Genomic DNA, 11,824 nt, shown 5'->3' on the forward strand with positions numbered 1-11,824 from the left:
AAAAATCTCTACCAACCAGTTACAGATCTGGTGGGTGTGGCCACCCAAAACCCTGATACTGCGTATCAGGGAGGAAGCAGAGTAGGAGCAAGCTAGAGCTTGCTGGCTGCTAGTCTAGCTCTGGATACAGTGAAAGACTTGCTTTCAGGGACTGTGATAGAGAGTGATAAAGCAAGGTGCTTGATGTCTCCCTCTGGCCCCCACCTGAGCCTGTTGCACTTAGATACACATGTGTGCATATACCACATACTGACATACACCACATATGTGAATACCACACACATATCTCACACACACACACACACACACACACACACACACACACACACACACGAATAAAATAGACATTTTACTAAACAGAATGGGCGAATGGTCTGTAAACTTCTGAAATAATACACAACTTTATTATTGATTAGAGAAATGCAAATCAAAGTCAAAAGCACGGGCCACTCCCTTTCTAGGACTAACAGAAATTAATGTACCTGACAGTTCTAAGGGTTGGCAAGTCTGTGGGGCTTGAGGATTCTCACATAGATGGTGGAGTAGAGAGGAAGAAAGCTCACCAATGGCATTCTTTTACATTGTTTCTCACAGTTCAGCATGAGCAAAATGTATGCCCCAGCTTCTACGCACACAGAATAAAGAAAGCATGTTATGGAGAGAGTGGATAGCACACATGAAGTCTACCAACATGTTATGTTTCATAATAACCCAAGACAAAGAAACAACCCAAATCCACGCCCAAAAGAATGCATAAATACATCACAGGATGGTCAAACAATGTTGCTCTTTCCATCACTGAAAAGAATACATATCCGTACCCATTTCGGCACAGCTCAACCTCAAATGTATATAATGTTGGGCAAACGCAGCAAATCACAGACTAAATACACTATGACTCTGTTTATGTAAACTTCAAAAGAAGCAAAATGAAACAATGGATTGTTTGAAGACACATGCATGTGTGGCAAAATTACAAAGGAAAGCAAAATATCAAAACCAAACAAAAGGGATGAAAACAAAATTGGTCACAGTGGTTACTTTAAAATGGCAGAGAACCCAATGAGGCAGGAACTTGCAAACATTTGAAGTGATTGGCGCGATTTTGTTTCCTAAGTCAAGTGGGAGGCACAGGTGTTTTTAATATGATTATTTAAGCTGTGCTGGTCCACACTCTTTCCATGTCGGCTGCACTTCACAATGTCAGATAAATGGATTGGAGTGTGTGTTGGCTAGCAGGGCCTTGCGGCTGTTGGGATTTATTTATTCAGGTTCTATCATTTGGGCTGATTAACCTGCAAGTGATAGTTCTCGTTGGAAGACCCTTAAATGCTGGATCTCTTCCACAGATCCTTCCAGTTTTCCAGAGAATTCTCCAACTTCTTGTCTGTAAGGTGGACACCTGGCTCTCCATAGCACAGAGCCCGAGGGGTGGGTGGATTGGAGGATGGACACACGAGTAGGGTCAGGGGATTCGTGAGGAATGGATGGGAGGAGGTTCCTGTAGAATTCCACACAGTCCAGGTGGGCTCTTCTACTTTGAATTCCTTAAAGGAGGGGACAGGCAGCCTCCTTGCTGTGAGAGATAGAGGAAGGGACCTGGGTGCCTTTGCTTCTAGGGACTTGCAAGCAATCGCTATCTTCAGTTGACAACTTACCATTGCTTTTTTTTTTTTTTTTTTTTTTTGGAGCTGGGGACCAACCCAGGGCCTTGCCTTCAGGCAAGTGCTCTACCACTGAGCTAAATCCCCAACCCCTTACCATTGCTTTTTATAGTGCTGTGTATTCATAGCTCAGAGCCCAGTGAATGGCCTAGTGGTCAAGTGGATTTATCCTCCATCCTTGTCCTTCCATACCTGTGTCATGACCCGGTGTCTGAGCTAGCTTCTCTCTCTCTCTCTCTCTCTCTCTCTCTCTCTCTCTCTCTCTCTCTCTCTTTCTCTCTCTCTTTCATTCTCTCTCCTCCCCCCACCCCTCTCAAGATATTTGAGAAACTGAGATAGATACTTCTCTATCTCACAGATTTTTTTTTTCAGAACAGCAAACACCTTTATTACATGAGCCATGAATGATGGTTTATTTGCCTTTCTGGGGTTTGATCTTTCACAGATAGAACTCCAGCTCCTTGCCTTCGAGCATGTAACCATCTGCTCTGCCACACTGGCCTGGTCTTGAGGCAGTACAGACGAGAGGCTTGCCCTGCTGGAACTGCTCCTCCAGAAGAATGCTGATTTTGGTGTTCTTTTTCCTTTCAACACATTTCTTTTGAATTTTCTTTGATTGTTTTGTTGTTTGTTTGTTTGTTTGTTTGTTTGTTTAAAATCTCTTCTTCCTCAGGAGTCAGCTTGGCCCCCTTCTTGTGGCCCAGGGGCAGTGCATAGTGGGACTTGTACCATTGACAGTATGGCGTGCTGTCAATAAGCACAATGCAGCTCTTCACCAGGGTCTCGGTGCGGACAAGCTCATTGGATGCATTGTAGACAGCATCAACGATCCCTGTTTTGTGAGTACAACACTCAGAGCCTCAGGAAAGGTTCCCCACATCCAATCTCAGGGCACAGTTCTTACTGCCTCCTCAAACTCGGACTGTGTGTATGCCGAGAGGACCAATCTTAGTGTTGGCCGTAGGTCATCCCACCTCAGACTTCAGCTTCTTGTGGTAGTTTTTCTCTTAACCCCAGTCTCGCGGTGCTTGTGTCAGTTCCAGAGAGATGCCCATCGCTCAGAGCTGGCTGGAAAGAGGAAGTGCAAAGCTTCACGGGTCGGTTTCTAAAACGCAGCCCCGCCTTCTTTACTTTATCTGAGCGTCCTCTCGATGCCTTTTGTCTTCTGCAGTTGCTTCATCTACTCTTCGTCTTCTTTTCGGTTAATGGAGGGAAGGCATAGCTAATTTACCAAACTTAACCAAACCTCATGACCCTTCAGAAACAGGATGCATTTAAAGAGAAAAAAAAAAAACACAACAAATACACTCTTTGCCACCTTAATCGGTTTATGATCCTGGACTCAGGTAGTAACCCCGATCAAAAATAATTAAGAACGCCTCCTACCACAACATGATGGGCTATATTTAAAGCCAGAGAAGAACGTCGGACAGAGAACAGAAGTGAAGCGTAGAGATGGCCTCGTTGTTTACAGCTGGTATCTCTCTTATTTAAACATGGCTTGAATGATTGGCTGCTTGGGGTTGGCAGAGACCAAGTAGAGTACAGTCTATTTACATATCAAGTTTGATTACAATTTACCATGTACATATAAACCTTAAGCAAAACATGAGATACATGTGGTAAGGTTAGGCCTCGTGTTATAGTTAAAGTAACTGACAGTATTACGTGTTGGTGCCAGTTGCCCAGGGCTACAGTGAGACTTACTCCAAGGCATATACTTTCTTCTCCCTGGAAGAGGGCTTTGGGCTTTTTCACCTTCTGTTCTTAGCCGCATCCTTTTGTCTAACCTCAAGCCCTCCCTGTTTCAAGTTCTTAAATTTGTTCTCCATTGAATATAAAGTACAACCCATGGTATGACCCGAGGACCACAGTGACTCAATCACAAGCCTGTGTCATTGGACTCCAGAGAGCTGTCTCTGTGAATGGCACCACAGACATCCAGTGTTTGTTGCCTTTGGGGACAAGCAGGAACTCCTGGTGGCCCTTAGCTTGGCTCATGCTGGGGAGCACTTGGAAGGAGATTTTATCGGGTAGCGGCGGGAAAGGAAAGAAAAGAGAGTGAATGTAGGGATGTTACTTCATTTTTCTTTTCTTTTTCTTTTCACATTGAAAGCTACATGTTTCCTATGCTTCTCTAGAACCAGAGCTGTATTTGGACTAAATGGAAGATCTCCAGGGAACAAAGGCTGGTGGGGGTGGGGGAGCATTTTTCAAAAGCATCCACTGTAGTATTCTATCAATGTCTCTCCTCCTCCTCTTCCAGAACACTCTCCTTTTTTGTTGCTGCTGTTGTCCTCTCTGACCCTGGCAAAGTTACCTCCCCAAGCTGCTATGTGTAAAGACACTCTGAACCTTATTGCTTGCCAGGACATGGGCAGGCCAGGCCCCTGAGGAGCTAGTGTGATGTGCCCAAAGGGTCAGATAATGGTAAAAGGGTGTTATGGCAGCTAGCTGTGGGAATGGCAGTCCAGGGGCTTGCTTCTCTGCTGCCAGGCCAGATGCCCATGAATGGCCCTAGCAGCATTTAAACTAGTGCTTTGCGGGCCTGGCTCCTACAGTCAATTATTCAGGCACGTGGAAGATGTGGATACTCTGTGGATGATGTGGATACTCTGTGGAAGATGTGGATACTCTGTGGAAGATGTGGATACTCCGTGGAAGATGTGGATACTCCGTGGAAGATGTGGGTATTCTTGGGATCTTTAGTGGGATTTTGTTTGGAGAGAGAGCAAAGAAAGAACAGTTATCATGGGAAGCTATAAGTAAAGACTGTTTTTTCTCTCTAAAGTGAAAAACAGTATCAGGAGTCTTACTGAAGTTCAATGGCCACAGAACTGATCCATGTAGCCTTGTCTCTAGCTCTCTGGCAGTCAGAAGTGTCCCATCATCCTCTGACATCATGTTGTAGGACTTTCATCTTGCAATGCCATGACTCTATGAAAGTCAGAACTGCAAGCTAAGTTGTGTGATAGGAAGCATAGATAAAAATGACCTATTCCTTGTTGTCTGTAGTGATTTGAATAAAAACGCCCCCCCCGCCAGACCCACAGGGAGTGTCACTATTAGGAGGTGTGGCCTTGTTAGAGGAAGTGAGTCACTGGGGGTGGCCTCTGAGGTTTCAGAAGTTCAAGCCAAGCAGCCCAGTGGCTTGCAGTTTCTTACTGCTGCCTGCAGATCCAGATATAGACCTTTTAATAAGGAACTTACAATTAAAAGAATACAGCATACTGGCATTAATAATAAGTTTAATATATTTCCAGAGTAATTATAGGTATTAGGAGCTGTTCTATGAACTTGATGTATATTTTTAATTTTTTTCCAGCAGTTGTGTGGGAAGGAACCATTGTTTTCTTTTGGAATCTGAATCCCAGAGAAGTCTAAGTTCATAGAACTATTAGCTGTATGTATATGTGTATCATCTATATATAGATACAACATATAAGTCCACTGCACTGAGGTTAAAAACAGGGTTCAGAAAGTACCGATGGAGCTCCTGTGTATAAGGTATTTGACTGTTTAGGGGGTCCCCAGGTTTAATCAATTATGGGCCCCTGACCTCAAGGAGCATGAGGTTTGAGGGGCAGATGCATACAACATAATTGCCTTCAATGTAAGGCTATCTTTGTAAAACCAAGAATAGTAGTGAATGGAGGAAATACATGGGCAGGGCTCACGGGTTTCTGGGAAGGATGTATACGAGTTCTCATTCAGGATAGGAGGGTCAGCAACAGTTGTGTCTTTGAACCTGATGTACATGGTATTTCTTCAGCTAGAACTGAGGTCGTGAGCACAAGGCTAACAGCTGTTTCAGGCAACTGGCACCCTATAGGCTCTGACATTAGATGCTTGTTGAGTAAACAGAGCACACATTAGTGAATGTTGGTGGACTATTCAGATAGGTACAAGCTATGCAAAATGGCATTTTCTTGTATTAGCATGCATATCCTAATTGCCCAGAGGCAAATGTTGACCGTCGCTGGTTTAATAGGTAGCTTGGGTAGATACAGACACCTAAACTAGTACATTACTGAGATGATAGCTTTGGAGAACTTTTCTAGCTTCCTGTGAATTTTCATGGCTCCGTTCTTCAGTCAAAGGATACTAAATGGTTATGAAACATCCTTGACTATAGCTGACACTAAGCGTGGCTTTAGTCTGGGTCACCGGATCAAATGTCAAAGTGATTCTAGAAAAGGACCAGGAAGCGAAGGTGACAATAAGAGAAAGACTGGTAGAATGTGCTACCTAGATGACAGATCAGTGATGGCAAAGCAGAGGGATCCATTTTGTCATGGTCATGACTATGGTTTCCCTAATGTACCTAAGAAAACCAGGCCAGGCCTGGAGTAGTAGCAGCAGCAGCAGCAGTAGTAGTAATAGTAGTAGTAGTAGTAGTGGTGGCAGTAGTTGTGGTAGTAGAAGTAGTAATTAATAGTATTAGTAGTAGCAGCAGTGGTAGTAGTAATAGTTGTTGTTCTTCTTTTTAGTGTATATATGTACTCATATATGTATGCACATGTATATACACGTATGTGGAGGCCAGAGATTAATATCGTGTGTCTTTTTCAATTGTCTTCTGCCTTGTTTGTTTTGTTTGTTTCACAGGGTCTCTCATAGATTCAGCTAGGTGGTTGGCCAATGAGCTTTAAGGATCTACTTGTGTTCACCTCTGAGTTTGTAAATGTGTCCCACTATATCCGGCTTCCCCCTCCCCCTTTCAGCATGAATATTGGGGGTGTCCTTAGGTTCTTTGGCTTGTATCCCACACACTTTATGGAGTAAGTCATCCTCCCAGCCTGCAGGCACAGAGTTCTAGAATTGTTTGGAATTGAAAGGGTAGGGGAAACGAGAGAATGAAGAAGGGAAATGGCTTTGAGGAATCTACAGTGCTGATGGTTGAAGAAGAGATTCATATATTTTGGACTAAAGGTAAAAGTAGAAGGAAACAGGAGACATCAATGATCTTCGGTGGTTTGTTTTGTTTTGGTTTGGAGTTTTTGAGATGGCGTTTCTTTGTGTAGCCTTGGCTGTCCTGGAAGATGTCAAAGTTCTTGATAGCAAATGTTCACAGTTACCACAGTTCCACCTCCTACATGCCAGGCACTACAGTGACGTTCAATACTGCTCTTGTTATCCATCCAGGGACACCAATACCGTGCCGTAGTGATTAGCGCTAATTTGTAGGTAGAAATAGCGAAGCTCCAAGACCTCTGGTAACTGTCACTTGAGTCATACGACCCAGCTAGCCTTGGAATGTGGGGATGAATTTTCACCTAACTGGCTGGTTTATGTCTGTACTTGCTCCCCTACCTAAGTTTAACCTCACTGGGTATTTCTAGTATAGTTTAGTAGTTCCACTGATGGAAAAGTGGGAGCATCCCTGCCCTATGCTCCAACTTTTCCCTAGTTTTGGAGTTAGGACTAGGAAGTAGCCACTGTCTCCTTACATGGGCAGCTGAATCCTAGAAGCTCTCCCCCTCCCCCAAGCTAGAGCTGAGTTTGATGCCAAGGGGATTTTGCTTTATTTATCTTTTAAATTCTCCTCTGACAAAGCTTCTACACCTGGGCTTTTAAAAGCTCCAAGAGCGAAATCACGGGTGGAATTTGCAAGGGGGGTGGTGCAGGGGAAGCTGCAAGAGTTGCTTGTGTCAGCAGCTGCTGCCAGCTTTGACAATGTCCTTTCTTGGCAGAAGGGAATCTTAGGCACTCACCCTGATCGGTGGCGGTGGAGAAATGGAGCAGCCAGCAGGATTCCGTGGCCTGAAGGCAGGAGGTGGCTCACTGAAGTTCAGGGAGCTGAGCTGTTATCGTTATTTTTGTAATAAATAAAACGAGGAAAAGAATTCATATTTTACTGGGTCGTGTGCAGAGCTTTTTAATAAAGTTCACGTACATTTGTTGTTGTTTTAGAATCTGGGACCAAACGGAGGGCTTCGTGAATGCTAGGTAAGAACACAACCACTGAGCTACCCCCTCAGCTCCAATTCATATTCATTTCTATTAAGAAACACAAACATCTTTTTAAGAGTATAGTGGCCAGGTTAATGCATCTCGAACTATAACATGAACTATTGTGACTAATACTGTTGCCAAGAATTTTATATTTTTAATGCTGGGAGCAGGTTAAATTCAGGACTTTGTTTCATGCAAGGCAAGAGCTGTACCATTGGGCTGTACCCCAAGCTTTAGAAGACCTCTTTACAAGAAAAGGGAGTAGAAAGAACATGTCTTCTCTCATGGAATGTGCCAGGGGCAGTGATGTATTTAGTGGAAGGGGCTATAAGGTTACAAGCCAGATTTAGTTAAAATGCTAATAAATTCACCTCCATCCATATAACTTGAGTTTAAATTTAGATAAACAAAAATGTCTCTATCTATTTATCAACCATCTACCTACCTACCTACGTACCATGCCCCATGTGGTAACAAAAATAGTTATTTTTGTTATTTACCACAGTACTTATAAAATCCTTCATCTGGCAACTCCATGGCAGGGGGGAGGAGGAGATGGAAAAGGAAATCTGTATTTATACCTAGAAGAAACAGATCCGTACATTCCTAGTATTCTATGCTACCCCTCTTGTGTTGCATTTCCAGACAGTGGAAGGCCAAATAGGGTGGCCTCTCTCCAGCCCCTGTCTGTCTCCAATAGCTGGGACCAGACATCCATCTCCCTGCATTGCTCAGCCCATGAAACTGGAGACTGTGTTTGCTGATTCTGAAGCTACCCTGTCTCCTGCCCCCTCCTTTCACCAAACACACAGGCTCACAAACACAAAGGCAGGGGGTTGAGGGTTAATGGCAGAGGGGCAGGGAAAGGATTAGGGTTTTATCAAAATAGCATCTGCAAAGATCTGTGTAGGATAGACATCATTTGGAGCATGTCTATGGCTGGGGGCCAGGCCTGGGGCGGGGGTGGGAAACACCAGCTGTCTGGGGAGGAGTGGTCCCTTGGGAGGGGGGCTTTGCCAGGTGCATGTGGCCGGGAGTGGGTAGGCTTTCCTTCTCGTGCCTCCTGCTCTACACTTTTTAAAAATAGCCTTTTTGGTCAAACAGTTGCTTTTCAATCACTCAGAAACAAGAGATTACCTAACCAGGTTATTAACATTGTTAGGACTTGTATGTACCTGTATCTGAGAGAGACTGTGGCCCCTCCTGGGGATGGGGAAGCTTTCAGGTCCAGGTCCAGAACTCTGTGGCTTTGACAAACTCCATCTCTTGGGAGCTTTCTCTGCTCATGCCATAGGCCTGCTTGATACCGAATCAGACGTGATGATAGGAAAAGATGCAATTTTAATTTCTCAAGATCACAGTTGTTCTTCACTTTTGATGCTGAGAGTAACGTTCTCCACTGTTTGCTTGCATCTAGCAATTTGCAGTTTTTGTGTTTTCTCTTGTTGGTTTCTGAGCTCACCGATACTGTATGTTGTCATTCTGCAGCTCTTGTCTCCTTATTAGTAAAGGACAAAGAGGTCAGGGTTGCTCATCCACAAAGAGATCATTTTGTTGTGAAGGACTTTTTGTACATGGCATAAAGGAAATGAAAAAAATCTGCAAAGAAAATATTGATAAATGTGTTTCCATAGACAATAAATGTTCTACGTCTTAAAATACCATACTGAAGACATACGAGATATTTATTACCCACATCATTTATATAAAGAGCCTTTGCAATTCACAATGAAGAAGGCAGACATAACTAACAGCAACATTCAAATGACTAATAAACATACACAGAAAAAAGGACTGATTGGTAACAAAAGAAGTTCAAGTTGAATTAACAAGAATATGTTTTAAAACATGTATGTATGTGTGTGTACAGGTGTATAGACGCATATATGCATATGTGTAGAGGCCAGAGGGTGACTTCAGAGCTGTTTCTCACAAGCATCTGCCTTGCTTTTTAAGACAGATTCTCTCACAGGCCTCGAGTTCCATTATCAACCTGGTCTAGCTGGTCAGTGAGACCCAGGAATCTGTTTGTCTTTATCTCCTAAGCACTAGGATTACAGATGTGTTATAATTTATAGTTATCTGTCTGTCTGTCTATCTATCTATCTATCTATCTATCTATCTATCTATCTATCTATCTATCTATCATCTATCTGTGTATCTGTCTATGTATCTATATATCTGTCATCTATATTTCTATCATCTATTTATCATCTATATCTATGTATCTATGTTTCTATGCATCTATGTATCTATATATCTATGTATATATCTATAAGTGTATGTATGTATGTATGTATGTATGTATGTATCTATCTATCTATCTATCATATATTTTGATATGTGCTCTGGAGACTGAACTCAAATGTTTATGCTTGTATGGCAAACACTTTATCAATCAAGCCATCTCCCCACTCTTAGGCATTAGTTTTAGTTCTAAAATACAATAAAAATATCTGCTAAAACACCAATACCAAGTGTTGGGAAGAATGGAGAAGAAGTAGGCCTTCTCAAGCACTGCAGCTTTTAGCGTTTGAGTGGACAGTGTCTTGGGAGGATGATAAAAGGAGAAACAAAGATGAGTGCTCCCTTTACCCCTTCAAACTAGTTCTCGTCCTAGAAGCTTTTTTGTAGAAAGTAATATTTTATGCCATGATATGGCTTGGAGGTTTTTTTTGGCGGGGGGACAACCTACTAATGACAAGAGAAATATTGTTATTTATGTTTATCAGTTCAACTTTGGTTTTTGAGGGCACTGGAATATTATATAGAGGACAGTGTTCTGTTGGCATTTCAATGAAGTATGAATTTGGGTTCTAAGTCTCCCTTACTAGTAAATGCCTTTGTCTTAAGTAATTGGTCTCTGTGTGATTTTAAACTTGAATAAGGATCCACAGTTAAAACATGAAGCCAATATAAAATCACCCTTGGATTACCTGATGCCTCCTGTTTATGACTCAAGATTCTTCTCCTACCTTCCTTAACCTGCTTTCTGTCCTAGGCAGCTACTGATCTGTGACATTGGTGTGTGCTTGTCCTCTGTTTTCAGTCAGCCTCGGTAGAACATCTCAGATGTAGAAAGAAAGAGAAAGGAATTGTGTCTTCTGGCTCCTCTGTCATGAGACAATCGCAAGCTAACGTCCTTCACCTTCAAAGTCGAGTTTCCAGGGCTCTTTTCTCCCCACTTCCATGGCCTAGAGGAAGTAGCGCCCACTTCTTACACTTTTATTGTGTTTCTTTTGCCTAAAGCAGTGGTTCTCAACCTGTGTTTTGTGACTTGCACTGGGGGAGGGGGTCTATATCAACTATCCTGCATATCAGATATTTTCATTACAGTTTATGGCAGTAGCAAAGTTACAGCTATGAAGTAGCAATGAAATAAATTTATGGTCAGGGATCACGACATGAGGAGCCATATTAAAGGGTCAGAGCATTAGGAAGGTTAGGAAACACTGGTCTGAAGTAACTAGAACATTTGTTGTTAACTTTCAGAGGTAAAAGATTGTAGCAAAATTAATTACTTTTACTCATTTATCAAGAAAATAGGTTTTATCATGTTGGGGGCTTATAAGATAGTTCCAATCAAGACTAGATTCAATTGTAAAGTTCTTCCTCAAAAACCTAAAATAGCATATGTGTATTCTTTGAATTGAAATCACAAAACAGATTGTTTATTCTGGCATGGTGTCCTTTGCCCATATCTGAAGCTGGAGAATTGCTTTAAGTTGAAGACCAGTCTGGTAAACAGTTAATTCTAGGACAGCTGGAACTATACAGAGAGAGCTTACTTAAAAAAAAAAAAGATTACTAATAGTAAAAAATTAATCATTGCCTGTCAAACTGCCTTCTAAATATTTGTGGATTTGTCCACAGACTAATGCTAATGATTATGGTCGGAGAAGAGTCTTTTTGTTTTGTGGGTAGCAGTTATTCAGGGACTCAACTGGGCAAAGTGCTGAGAACGAGCGACTGTTGAATCCTCATCAACGAAACATCCATATCCCTGTTACAGTAAATATTAATAAATGCCTGAACCTTTTAACCCGCTCTAGTGCTGGCACCCGTGGGGCCGCATGGCACTGCAGGGTACTTTATCTCAGCGGCTCCATGCTGCCCCCAAGTACTCTCAGACCCAGGTGATCTGTGAGCTGTTCCAGTGTGGCCATGCTGGTCCCTAGAGTTAGTTCCGGCATCTGTGGGGCTAT

The 11,824-nt window shown here is 42.6% G+C and overlaps 1 pseudogene; it reads right to left on the reverse strand.

The window, feature by feature from the left end:
- Positions 1–2,076: 2,076 nt before the first annotated feature.
- LOC116898540 lies at positions 2,077–5,423 on the reverse strand (annotated as a pseudogene).
- Positions 5,424–11,824: the final 6,401 nt, after the last annotated feature.

The sequence above is a fragment of the Rattus rattus genome, chromosome 4 (assembly GCF_011064425.1).
Source record: "Rattus rattus isolate New Zealand chromosome 4, Rrattus_CSIRO_v1, whole genome shotgun sequence".
Taxonomy (NCBI): domain Eukaryota; kingdom Metazoa; phylum Chordata; class Mammalia; order Rodentia; family Muridae; genus Rattus; species Rattus rattus.